This window comes from Pristiophorus japonicus, chromosome 3 (genome assembly GCF_044704955.1).
Source record: "Pristiophorus japonicus isolate sPriJap1 chromosome 3, sPriJap1.hap1, whole genome shotgun sequence".
NCBI classification, from domain to species: Eukaryota; Metazoa; Chordata; class Chondrichthyes; family Pristiophoridae; genus Pristiophorus; species Pristiophorus japonicus.
In genome coordinates, this window is record NC_091979.1 from 326,792,318 (window position 1) to 326,806,395 (window position 14,078).

General features: G+C 43.4%; 4 non-coding genes across 4 annotated transcripts; all 4 read left to right on the forward strand.

Moving 5' to 3' along the window:
- The first annotated feature begins 5,533 nt into the window (after positions 1-5,533).
- trnav-cac (transfer RNA valine (anticodon CAC)) lies at positions 5,534-5,606 on the forward strand. The gene has a single exon. It is a non-coding gene; the product is annotated as a tRNA-Val (tRNA).
- A 2,671-nt stretch (positions 5,607-8,277) lies between these two features.
- On the forward strand, positions 8,278-8,350 carry trnav-cac (transfer RNA valine (anticodon CAC)). The gene has a single exon. It is a non-coding gene; the product is annotated as a tRNA-Val (tRNA).
- A 2,672-nt stretch (positions 8,351-11,022) lies between these two features.
- Positions 11,023-11,095, forward strand: trnav-aac (transfer RNA valine (anticodon AAC)). The gene has a single exon. It is a non-coding gene; the product is annotated as a tRNA-Val (tRNA).
- A 2,674-nt stretch (positions 11,096-13,769) lies between these two features.
- Positions 13,770-13,842, forward strand: trnav-aac (transfer RNA valine (anticodon AAC)). Its single transcript has one exon. It is a non-coding gene; the product is annotated as a tRNA-Val (tRNA).
- Positions 13,843-14,078: the final 236 nt, after the last annotated feature.

Below are 14,078 nucleotides of genomic sequence, written 5' to 3' on the forward strand. Positions count from 1 at the left end.
GTTAAAGCTCTGGTTATGTTCCCCACGGTGTTTCTGCCACAGCGTTTCCGTAGTGTAGTGGTTATCACGTTCGCGTCACACGTGAAAGGTCCCAGGTTCGAAACCGGGCGGACACATTATGCAAACGTGTTCAATTTATGATTAGATAAAATTAAATCATTCATATTAGTGGTTCAATAATAACAGAGTGCAGTGTCTCACGATGCTGTTCCATTTGCTGATTTCTCTCTGCAGTTCTGTACACACTCAACTTCTGCACAGTGTCTCTCACTCCCTCCCGTTTCCAGCCCTGACGCTGGAGAAACCATATCTCAAAGCTGCACATTCCGTGCATTCAGGTCAGCTGTGACAGATTATTAAAGGATCCTGCCACGCCACCACGCTTCACAACAGAAAATTAAAGCCACAAACAAACCCATCGACTAATCGCTCTTCCCCAGCTCCAGAGTGAGTGAGGGCGGGACAAGCCCTAACTTCCGCTCCCACACTCTCCAATCAGTGGCTGCCGGTGGAGAGCGGAGAATGCAACATCAAACAGCGGTTTACCACCCTTCACTGGGCTGCAAAATGCCACCGTCCGAGAAAACGCTCCCCGTACACCAAACAGCAGCCTCATAAGATGCTTCATCTCAACTTCCTGAGTTCGAGCCCCAGCTTGCACGAACACTTCTTCACTGGAAACACCATTAATTATCTGATTGCCACGTTTTGCATCATGAAAGTAATCCTAACCGATAATTATATAATCATAGATGTTTACAGCATGGAAGGAGTCATTTAAGCCCATCGTATCTGCACCGGCCAACAAATGCCCAGTTTTAGGTGAGTACCCATTCATCTTATTGCATTTAATGTGCACATCTAAGAACTTGTTAAATGTGGTGAGGGTTTCTGCCTGCACCACACTTTCAGGCAGTGAGTTTGAGACCCCCACAAACATCTGCTTGCAGAATGTTCACTTCAAATCCCCTTTAACCCTTACACTAATTACTTTGAAATTATGCAGCCTGGTTGTTGACCACTCCACTATGTGAAATAGACCCTTTTAATCAACAATATCTAGGCCCCTCCTATTTTTATACATCTCAATGCTGTCGCCCATCAGCCTCCTGTGTTCCAAGGAAAACAAACCCATCCTGTCCAATCTGTCCTCATAGCAATGTTGCTCCACTCCCGGCAACATCTACGTAAATCTCCTCTGTACCCTCTCCAGCGTATTCACGTTCTTCCTTCAATGCGGTGACCAGAACTGCACGCAGTACTCCAGCTGTGGCCTAACCAGAATTTTATACAGTTCTAGCATAACCCACTTGCTGTTCTGTTCCTTGCTTCTGCCAATAAATGCAACCATTCCATATGACTTCTTAACCAACTTTTCCAACTGGCCAGCTACCTTCAGGGTTCTGTGGACAAGCAATCCCAGTTATCTTTGTTCCTCTGCACTTCTCAATGTCATACCAGTTGAATTGTATTCCCTTTCCTTGTTAGCCCTCCACAAATGCGTGATCTCTCACATCTCTGGATTAAATTCCATTTGCCACTGCTCTAACCCCTTATCAGTTGATTGATATCTTCCTGGAGTCTCCAGCTTTCTTCTTCATTATAAACCACACTGCCTATTTTAATAACACCTGAAAACTTCGTCATCATAACACCTATATTCAAGTTTAGATCATTGATAAATACCATAAAAGCAATGGATCTGGCACTGAAAACTGTGGAACTCCACTGGAAACATCCTTCCAGTCACAAAAACACCCATCAAACATTACCCTTTGCTTCCTGCCTCTGAGCCAAATTTGGATCCAATTTGCCACTTCGCCCTGAATCACATGGGCTTTTACTTAGAAAATGCATAATCATTAAATGTTATCCTGCCTTCATGGGAAAACATCATTAATTGACTGATGATCTTCATTTGCACAACTAAAGAAATGTTAACTGAAGGAGAGTCCTTAATTGAATAACTTATCTGTGCTCTGCACTTTACCTCTGAATCCATAAACCATTTTGGACACTGTGCTTTAGAAGTCTGTTTCAAAATGTTCCTTGCTGGTAACATTTACATGGGACGTTGGAAACAGTGAGACAGACTGTAGTGCAAGGGATTGGTTATTGTGAAACAGCAAAGAAAATATCCATCTCGAAGAATACCATCGAAAAGAAATGTTGACCTAACAGCCAAAAAGAAGATGAAGTGCTGAGCCCTTTTCAACAAAAAATTCTTTTCCGAAACATTTCTCTGTCCGAATCTTCACAAAACAAAAATGATGCTTTTAAAGTCATTAAACCCGAATTTTCGTGCACCCGAATCTTCTGAATCAGATGCCTCTCGTTGTGCCGACTGAATCCATGTCCCTTTCAATATTCTGCTGACATGCACACTATTAAATGTGCCACTAACTTATAGAATCAAAGAATAAGGGAATGGTTGCAGCCCGTCGAGCCCATGCCAACTCTCAACAAGTCTCACTCCCCTGTCATTTACCCACAGCTGTGCAATTTTTTTCATTCGGATACTAATCCAACTCCGTTTTGAAAGATAAGATTGAGTCTGACTCCACCGCCCTTTAGAGCAGTGTATTCCAGATTCTAACCACCTGCTGAGGAATGGCCACTCCTGTTCCTATGGAAAAAGGCAGAGAAACACGGGATCAATTCCTGCCACACTCAGAACCTTGCTAAATTTCGCACCGTCATTCTATTCTCGTGACACAAGCTCCAGAAGTGTAGTCCAGCTGTTGAGGTTAAAGCTCTGGTTAAGTTCCCCACTGTCTTTCTGCCACAGCGTTTCTGTAGTGTAGTGCTTATCACATTCGCCTAACACGCGCAAGATTCCCGGTCCGAAACCGGGCGGAAACATTATGCAAACGTGTTCAATTAATGATTAGATAAAATTAAATCATTCATATTAGTGGTTCAATATTAACAGAGTGCAGTGTCTCACGATGCTGTTCCATTTGCTGATTTCTCTCTGCAGTTCTGTACACTCTCAAATTCTACACAGTGTCTCTCACTCCCTCCCGTTTCCAGCCCTGACGCTGGAGAAACCATATCTCAAAGCTGCACATTCCGTGCATTCAGGTCAGCTGTGAGAGATTATTAAAGGATCCTGCCATGCTGCCACGCTTCACAACAGAAAATTAAAGCCACAAACATACCCATCGACTAATCACTATTCCCCAGCTCCAGAGTGAGTGAGTGCGGGACAAGCCCTAACTTCCGCTCCAACACTCTCCAATCAGCCGCTGCCGGCGGAAAGCGGAAAATGCAGCATCAAACAGCGGTTTGCCGCCCTTCATTGGGCTGCAAAATGCCACCGTTCGAGACAACGCTCCCCGTACACCGAACAGCAGCCTCATAAGATGCTTCATCTCACCTTCCTGAGTTCGAGCCCCAGCTTGCACGAACACTTCTTCACTGGAAACACCATTAATTATCTGATTGCCACGTTTTGCATCATGAAAGTAATCCTAACCGATAATTTCTAATCATAGAGGTTTACAGCTTGGAAGGAGTCATTTAAGCCCATTGTATCTGCACCGGCCAACAAATGCCCAGTTTGAGGCGTGTACCCCTGCACCTTATTGCATTTCATGTGCACATCTAAGAACTTGTTAAATGTGGTGATGGTTTCTGCCTGCACCACACTTTCAGGCAGTGAGTTGAGACCCTCACAAACATCTGCTTGCAGAATGTTCACTTCAAATCCCCTTTAACCCTTACACTAATTACTTTTAAATTATGCAGCCTGGTTGTTGACCACTCCACTCTGTGAAATAGAACCTTTCAATCTACAATATCTAGGCCCCTCCTATTTTTATAAACCTCAATGCTGTCGCCCATCAGCCTCCTCTGTTCCAAGGAAAACAAACCCATCCTATCCAATCTGTCCTCATAGCAAAGTTGCTCCACTCCCGGCAACATCTACGTAAATCTCCTCTGTACCCTCTCCAGCGTATTCACGTCCTTCCTTCAATGCGGTGACTAGAACTGCACGCAGTACTCCAGCTGTGGCCGAACCAGAATTTTATACAGTTCTAGCATAACCCACTTGCTGTTCTGTTCCTTGCTTCTGCCAATAAAGGCTACCATTCCATATGACTTCTTAACCAACTTTTCCAACTGGCCAGCTACATTCAGGGATTTGTGGACAAGCAATCCCAGTTACCTTTGTTCCTCTACACTTCTCAATGTCATACCAGTTGATGTGTATTCCCTTTCCTTGTTAGCCCTCCACAAATGCGCTATCACTCACATCTCTGGATTAAATTCCATTTGCCACTGCTCTACCCCCTTATCAGTTGATTGATATCTTCCTGGAGTCTCCAGCTTTCTTCTTCATTATCAACCCACTGCCTATTTTAATAACACCTGAAAACTTCGAAATCATAACACCTATATTCAAGTTTAGATCATTGATAAATACCATAAAAAGCAATGGATCTGGCTCTGAAAACTGCGGAACCCCACTGGAATCATCCTTCCAGTCACAAAAACACCCATCAAACATTACCCTTTGCTAACTGCCTCTGAGCAAAATTTGGATCCAATATGCCGCTTCGCCCTGAATCACATGGGCATTTACTTAGAAAATGCATAATCATTAAATGTTATCCTGCCTTCATGGGAAAACATCATTAATTGACTGATGATCTTCATTTGCACAACTAAAGAAATGTTAACTGAAGGAGAGTCCTTAATTGAATAACTTATCTGTGCTCTGCACTTTACCTCTGAATCCATAAACCATATTGGACAGTGTGCTTTAGAAGTCTGCTTCAAAATGTTCCTTGCTGGTAACATGTACATGGGACGTTGGAAACAGTGAGATAGACTGTAGTGCAAGGGACTGGTTATTGTGAAACAGCAAAGAAAATATACATTCTGGAAGAATACCATCGAAAAGAAGTGTGACCCGAACAGCCAAAAAGAAGATGAAGTGCTGAGCCCTTTTCAGCATAAAATTCTTTTCCCAAACATTTTTCTGACCGAATCTTCACAAAACAAAAATGATGCTTTTAAAGTCATTAAACCCGAATTTTCGTGCACCCAAATCTTCTGAATCAGATGCCTCTCGTTGTGCCGACTGAATCCATGTCCCTCTCAATATTCTGCTGACATGCACACTATTAAATGTGCCACTAACTTATACAATCAAAGAATAAGGGAATGGTTGCAGCCCGTCGAGCCCATGCCAACTCTCAGCAAGTCTCACTCCCCTGTCATTTACACACAGCTGTGCAATTTTTTTCATTCGGATACTTATCCAACTCGTTTTGAAAGATAAGAATGAGTCTGACTCCACCGCCCTTTAGAGCAGTGTATTCCAGATTTTAACCACTTGCTGAGGAATGGCCACTCCTGTTCCTATGTATAAAGGCAGAGAAACACGGGATCAATTCCTGCCACACTCACAACCTTGCTAAATATAGCACCGTCATTCTATTCTCGTGACACAAGCTCCATAAGTGTAGTCCAGCTGTTGAGGTTAAAGGTCTGGTTATGTTCCCAACAATGCTACTGCCACAGCGTTTCCGTAGTGTAGTGGTTATCACGTTCGCCTCACACGCGAAAGGTCCCCGGTTCGAAACCGGGCGGAAACATTATGCAAACGTGTTCAATTAATGATAAGATAAAATTAAATCATTCATATTAGTGGTTCAATGGTAACAGAGTGCAGTGTCTCACGATGCTGTTCCATTTGCTGATTTCTCTCTACAGTTCTGTTCACACTCAAATTCTTCACAGTGTCTCTCACTCCCTCCCGTTTCCAGCCCTGACGCTGGAGAAACCATATCTCAAAGCTTCACATTCCGTGCATTCAGGTCAGCTGTGAGCTTTTATTAAAGGATCCTGCCACGCCACCACGCTTCACAACAGAAAATTAAAGCCACAAACAAACCCATCGACTAATCGCTCTTCCCCAGCTCCAGAATGAGTGAGGGAGGGACAAGCCCTAACTTCCGCTCCCAGACTCTCCAATCAGCCGCTGCCGGCGGAAAGCGGAGAATGCAGCATCAAACAGCGGTTTACCGCCCTTCACTGGGCTGCAAAATGCCACCGTTCGAGACAACGCTCCCCGTACACCGAACAGCAACCTCATAAGATGCTTCATCTCAGCTTCCTGAGTTCGAGCCCCAGCTTGCACGAACACTTCTTCACTGGAAACACCATTAATTATCTGATGCCACGTTTTGCATCATGAAAGTAATCCTAACCGATAATTATATAATCATAGAGGTTTACAGCATGGAAGGAGTCATTTAAGCCCATCGTATCTGCACCGGCCAACAAATGCCCAGTTTTAGGTGTGTCCCCCTGCACCTTATTGCATTTCATGTGCACATCTCAGAACTTGTTAAATGTGGTGAGGGTTTCTGCCTGCACCACACTTTCAGGCAGTGAGTTTGAGACCCCCACAAACATCTGCATGCAGAATGTTCACTTCAAATGCCCTTCAACCCTAACACTAATTACTTTGAAATTATGCAGCCTGGTTGTTGACCACTCCACTATGTGAAATAGACCCTTTTAAACAACAATATCTAGGCCCTTCCTATTTTTATACACCTCAATACTGTCGCCCATCAGCCTCCTCTGTTCCAAGGAAAACAAACCCATCCTATCCAATCTGTCCTCATAGCAAAGTTGCTCCACTGCCGGCAACAACTACGTAAAGCTCCTCTGTACCCTCTCCAGCGTATTCACGTCCTTCCTTCAATGCGGTGACTAGAACTGCACGCAGTACTCCAGCTGTGGCCTAACCAGAATTTTATACAGTTCTAGCATAAACCACTTGCTGTTCTGTTCCTTGCTTCTGCCAATAAATGCAACCATTCCATATGACTTCTTAACCAACTTTTCCAACTGGCCAGCTACCTTCAGGGATCTGTGGACAAGCAATCCCAGTTACATTTGTTCCTCTACACTTCTCAATGTCATACCAGTTGATGTGTATTCCCTTTCCTTGTTAGCCCTCCACAAATGCGCGATCTCTCACATCTCTGGATTAAATTCCATTTGCAACTGCTCTACCCCCTTATCAGTTGATTGATATCTTCCTGTAGTCTCCAGCTTTCTTCTTCATTATCAACCCACTGCCTATTTTAAAAACACCTGAAAACTTCGTGATCATAACACCTATAATCAAGTTTAGATCATTGATAAATACCATAAAAGCAATGGATCTGGCACTGAAAACTGTGGAACACCACTGGAAACATCCTTCCAGTCACAAAATCACCCATCAAACATTACCCTTTGCTTCCTGCCTCTGAGCCAAATTTGGATCCAATTTGCCACTTCGCCCTGAATCACATGGGCTTTTACTTAGAAAATGCATAATCATTAAATGTTATCCTGCCTTCATGGGAAAACATCATTAATTGACTGATGATCTTCATTTGCACAACTAAAGAAATGTTAACTGAAGGAGAGTCCTTAATTGAATAACTTATCTGTGCTCTGCACTTTACCTCTGAATCCATAAACCATATTGGACAGTGTGCTTTAGAAGTCTGCTTCAAAATGTTCCTTGCTGGTAACATGTACATGGGACGTTGGAAACAGTGAGATAGACTGTAGTGCAAGGGACTGGTTATTGTGAAACAGCAAAGAAAATATACAGTCTGGAAGAATACCATCGAAAAGAAGTGTGACCCTAACAGCCAAAAAGAAGATGAAGTGCTGAGCCCTTTTCAGCAAAAAATTCTTTTCCCAAACATTTTTCTGACCGAATCTTCACAAAACAAAAATGATGCTTTTAAAGTCATTAAACCCGAATTTTCGTGCACCCAAATCTTCTGAATCAGATGCCTCTCGTTGTGCCGACTGAATCCATGTCCCTTTCAATATTCTGCTGACATGCACACTATTAAATGTGCCACTAACTTATACAATCAAAGAATAAGGGAATGGTTGCAGCCCGTCGAGCCCATGCCAACTCTCAACAAGTCTCACTCCCCTGTCATTTACACACAGCTGTGCAATTTTTTTCATTCGGATACTTATCCAACTCGTTTTGAAAGATAAGAATGAGTCTGACTCCACCGCCCTTTAGAGCAGTGTATTCCAGATTTTAACCACTTGCTGAGGAATGGCCACTCCTGTTCCTATGTATAAAGGCAGAGAAACACGGGATCAATTCCTGCCACACTCACAACCATGCTAAATTTCGCACCGTCATTCTATTCTCGTGACACAAGCTCCATAAGTGTAGTCCAGCTGTTGAGGTTAAAGCTCTGGTTATGTTCCCAACAATGCTACTGCCACAGCATTTCTGTAGCGTAGTGGTTATCACGTTCGCTTCACACGCGAAAGGTCCCGGGTTCGAAACCGGGCGGAAACATTATGCAAACGTGTTCAATTAATGATTAGATAAAATTAAACCATTCATATTAGTGGTTCAATATTAACAGAGTGCAGTGTCTCACGATGCTGGTCCATTTGCTGATTTCTCTCTGCAGTTCTGTTCACATTCAAATTCTACACAGTGTCTCTCACTCCCTCCCGTTTACAGCCCTGACGCTGGAGAAACCAGATCTCAAAGCTGCACATTCCTTGCATTCAGGTCAGCTGTGAGAGATTATTAAAGGATGCTGCCACGCCACCACGCTTCACAACAGAAAATTAAAGCCACAAACAAACCCATCGACTAATCGCTCTTCCTCAGCTCCAGAGTGAGTGAGGGCGGGACAAGCCCTAACTTCCGCTTCCACACTCTCCAATCAGCCGCTGCCGGCGGAAAGCGGAGAATGCAGCATCAAACAGCGGTTTACCGCCCTTCACTTGGCTGCAAAATGCCAACGTTCCAGACAACGCTCCCCGTGCTCTGAACAGCAGCCTTATAAGATGCTTCATCTCAGCTTCCTGAGTTCGAGCCCCAGCTTGCACGAACACTTCTTCACTGGAAACAGCATTAATTATCTGATTGCCACGTTTTGCATCATGAAAGTAATCCTAACCGATAATTATATAACCATGGAGGTTTACAGCATGGAAGGAGTCATTTACGCCCATCGTATCTGCACCGGCCAAAAAATGCCCAGTTTTAGGTGTGTACCCCTGCACCTTATTGCATTTCATGTGCACATCTACGAACTGGTTAAATGTGGTGAGGGTTTCTGCCTGCACCACACTTTCAGGCAGTGAGTTTGAGACCCCCACAAACATCTGCATGCAGAATGTTCACTTCAAATCCCCTTTAACCCTTACACTAATTACTTTAAAATTATGCAGCCTGGTTGTTGACCACTGCACTATGTGAAATAGACCCTTTTAATCAACAATATCTAGGCGTCTCCTATTTTTATACACCTCAATGCGGTCGCCCTTCAGCCTCCTCTGTTCCAAGGAAAACAAACCCATCCTATCCAATCTGTCCTCATAGCAAAGTTGCTCCACTCCCGGCAACATCTACGTAAATCTCCTCTGTACCCTCTCCAGCGTATTCACGTTCTTCCTTCAGTGCGGTGACCAGAACTGCACGCAGTACTCCAGCTGTGGCCTAACCAGAATTTTATACAGTTCTAGCATAACCCACTTGCTGTTCTGTTCCTTGCTTCTGCCAATAAATGCAACCATTCCATATGACTTCTTAATCAACTTTTCCAACTGGTCAGCTGCCTTCAGGGATCTGTGGACAAGCAATCCCAGTTACCTTTGTTCCTCTACACTTCTCAATGTCATACCAGTTGATGTGTATTCCCTTTCCTTGTTAGCCCTCCACAAATGCGCGATCTCTCACATCTCTGGATTAAATTCAATTTGCCACTGCTCTACCCCCTTATCAGTTGATTGATATCTTCCTGGAGTCTCCAGCTTTCTTCTTCATTATCAACCACACTGCCTATTTTAATAACACCTGAAAACTTCGTAAGCATAACACCTATATTCAAGTTTAGATCATTGATAAATACCATAAAAAGCAATGGATCTGGCACTGAAAACTGTGGAACCCCACTGGAAACATCCTTCCAGTCACAAAAACACCCATCAAACATTACCGTTTGCTTCCTGCCTCTGAGCCAAATTTGGATCCAATTTGCCACTTCGCCCTGAATCACATGGGCTTTTACTTAGAAAATGCATAATCATTAAATGTTATCCTGCCTTTGTGGGAAAACATCATTAATTGACTGATGATGTTCATTTGCACAACTAAAGAAATGTTAACTGAAGGAGAATCCTTAATTGAATAACTTATCTGTGCTCTGCACTTTAGCTCTGAATCCATAAACCATTTTGGACACTGTGCTTTAGAAGTCTGCTTCAAAATGTTCATTGCTGGTAACATGTACATGAGACGTTGGAAACAGTGAGATAGACTGTAGTGCAAGGGACTGGTTATTGTGAAACAGCAAAGAAAATATACATTCTGGAAGAATACCATCGAAAAGAAGTGTGGCCCTAACAGCCAAAAAGAAGATAAAGTGCTGAGCCCTTTTCAGCAAAAAATTATTTTTCAAACATTTCTCTGACCGAATCTTCATAAAAGAAAAATGATGCTTTTAAAGTCATTAAACCCGAATTTTCGTGCACCCGAATCTTCTGAATCAGATGCCTCTCGTTGTGTCGACTGAATCCATGTCCCTTTCAATATTCTGCTGACATGCACACTATTAAATGTGCCACTAACTTATAGAATCAAAGAATAACGGAATGGATGCAGCCCGTCGAGCCCATGCCAACTCTCAACAAGTCTCACTCCCCTGTCATTTACCCACAGCTGTGCAATTTTTTTCATTCGGATACTTATCCAACTCCGTTTTGAAAGATAAGATTGAGTCTGACTCCACCGCCCTTTAGAGAAGTATATTCCAGATTCTAACCACTTGCTGAGGAATGGCCACTCCTGTTCCTATGTATAAAGCCAGAGAAACACGGGATCAATTCCTGCCACACTCACAACCTTGCAATATCGCACCGTTATTCGATTCTCGTGACACAAGCTCCAGAAGTGTAGTCCAGCTGTTGAGGTTAAAGCTCTGGTTATGTTCCCAACGATGTTATTGCACCAGCGTTTCCGTAGTGTAGTGGTTATCACGTTCGCCTAACACGCGAAAGGTCCCCGGTTCAAAACCTGGCGGAAACATTATGCAAACGTGTTCAATTAATGATAAGATAAAATTAAATCATTCATATTGGTGGTTCAATGTTAACAGAGTGCAGTGTCTCACGATGCTGTTCCATTTGCTGATTTCTCTCTACAGTTCTGTTCACACTCAAATTCTACACAGTGTCTCTCACTCCCTCCCGCTTCCAGCCCTGACGCTGGAGAAACCATATCTCAAAGCTGCACATTCCGTGCATTCAGGTCAGCTGTGAGAGATTATTGAAGGATCCTGCCACGCCACCACGCTTCACAACAGAAAATTAAAGCCACAAACAAACCCATCGACTAATCGCTCTTCCTCAGCTCCAGAGTGAGTGAGGGCGGGACAAGCCCTAACTTCCGCTCCCACACTCTCCAATCAGCCGCTGCCGGCGGAAAGCGGAGAATGCAGCATCAAACAGCGGTTTACCGCCCTTCACTGGGCTGCAAAATGCCACCGTTCCAGACAACGCTCCCCGTGCTCCGAACAGCAGCCTCATAAGATGCTTCATCTCAGCTTCCTGAGTTCGAGCCCCAGCTTGCACGAACACTTCTTCACTGGAAACAGCATTAATTATCTGATTGCCACGTTTTGCATCATGAAAGTAATCCTAACCGATAATTATATAATCATAGAGGTTTACAGCATGGAAGGAGTCATTTACGCCCAACGTATCTGCACCGGCCAACAAATGCCCAGTTTTAGGTGTGTCCCCCTGCACCTTATTGCATTTCATGTGCACATCTAAGAACTTGTTAAATGTGGTGAGGGTTTCTGCCTGCACCACACTTTCAGGCAGTGAGTTTGAAACCACCACAAACATCTGCATGCAGAATGTTCACTTCAAATCCCCTTTAACCCTTACACTAATTACTTTTAAATTATGCAGCCTGGTTGTTGACCACTCCACTATGTGAAATAGACCCTTTTAATCAACAATATCTAGGCCTTTCCTATTTTTATACACCTCAATGCGGTCGCCCATCAGCCTCCTCTGTTCCAAGGAAAACAAACCCATCCTATCCAATCTGTCCTCATAGCAATGTTGCTCCACTCCCGGCAACATCTACGTAAATCTCCTCTGTACCCTCTCCAGCGTATTCACGTTCTTCCTTCAATGCGGTGACCAGAACTGCACGCAGTACTCCAGCTGTGGCCTAACCAGAATTTTATACAGTTCTAGCACAACCCACTTGCTGCTCTGTTCCTTGCTTCTGCCAATAAATGCAATCATTCCATATGACTTCTTAATCAACTTTTCCAACTGGTCAGCTCCTTTCAGGGATCTGTGGACAAGCAATCCCAGTTACCTTTGTTCCTCTACACTTCTCAATGTCATACCAGTTGATGTGTATTCCCTTTCGTTGTTAGCCCTCCACAAATGCGCGATCTCTCACATCTCTGGATTAAATTCAATTTGCCACTGCACTACCCACTTATCAGTTGATTGATATCTTCCTGGAGTCTCCAGCTTTCTTCTTCATTATCAACCACACTGCCTATTTTAATAACACCTGAAAACTTCGTAATCATAACACCTATATTCAAGTTTAGATCATTGATAAATACCATAAGAAGCAATGGATCTGGCACTGAAAACTGTGGAACCCCACTGGAAACATCCTTCCAGTCACAAAAACACCCATCAAACATTACCCTTTGCTTCCTGCCTCTGAGCCAAATTTGGATCCAACTTGCCACTTCGCCTTGAATCACATGGGCTTTTACTTAGAAAATGCATAATCATTAAATGTTATCCTGCCTTCATGGGAAAACATCATTAATTGACTTATGATCTTCATTTGCACAACTAAAGAAATGTTAACTGAAGGAGAATCCTTAATTGAATAACTTATCTGTGCTCTGCACTTTACCTCTGAATCCATAAACCATTTTGGACACTGTGCTTTAGAAGTCTGCTTCAAAATGTTCATTGCTGGTAACATGTATATGAGACGTTGGAAACAGTGAGATAGACTGCAGTGCAAGGGACTGGTTATTGTGAAACAGCAAAGAAAATATACATTCTGGAAGAATACCATCGAAAAGAAGTGTGGCCCTAACAGCCAAAAAGAAGATGAAGTGCTGAGCCCTTTTCAGCAAAAAATTCTTTTTCAAACATTTCTCTGACCGAATCTTCACAAAAGAAAAATGATGCTTTTAAAGTCATTAAACCCGAATTTTCATGCACCGGAATCTTCTGAATCAGATGCCTCTCGTTGTGCCGACTGAATCCATGTCCCTTTCAATATTCTGCTGACATGCACACTATTAAATGTGCCACTAACTTATAGAATCAAAGCATGAGGGAATGGATGCAGCCCGTCGAGCCCATGCCAACTCTCAACAAGTCTCACTCCCCTGTCATTTACCCACAGCTGTACAATTTTTTTCATTCGGATACTTATCCAACTCCGTTTTGAAAGATAAGATTGAGTCTGACTCCACCGCCCTTTAGAGAAGTGTATTCCAGATTCTAACCACTTGCTGAGGAATGGCCACTCCTGTTCCTATGTATAAAGGCAGATAAACACGTGATCAATTCCTGCCACACTCACAACCTTGCTAAATATAGCACCGTCATTCTGTTCTCGTGACACAAGCTCCAGAAGTGTCGTCCAGCTGTTGAGGTTAAAGCTCTGGTTATGTTCCCAACAATGTTACTGCCACAGCGTTTCCGTAGTGTAGTGGTTATCACGTTCGCCTAACACGCGAAAGGTCCCCGGTTCGAAACCGGGCGGAAACATTATGCAAACGTGTTCAATTCATGATAAGATAAAATTAAATCATTCATATTAGTGGTTCAATGTTAACAGAGTGCAGTGTCTCACGATGCTGTTCCATTTGCTGATTTCTCTCTGCAGTTCTGTTCACACTCAAATTCTACACAGTGTCTCTCACTCCCTCCCGTTTCCAGCCCTGACGCTGGAGAAACCATATCTCAAAGCTGCACATTCCGTGCATTCAGGTCAGCTGTGAGAG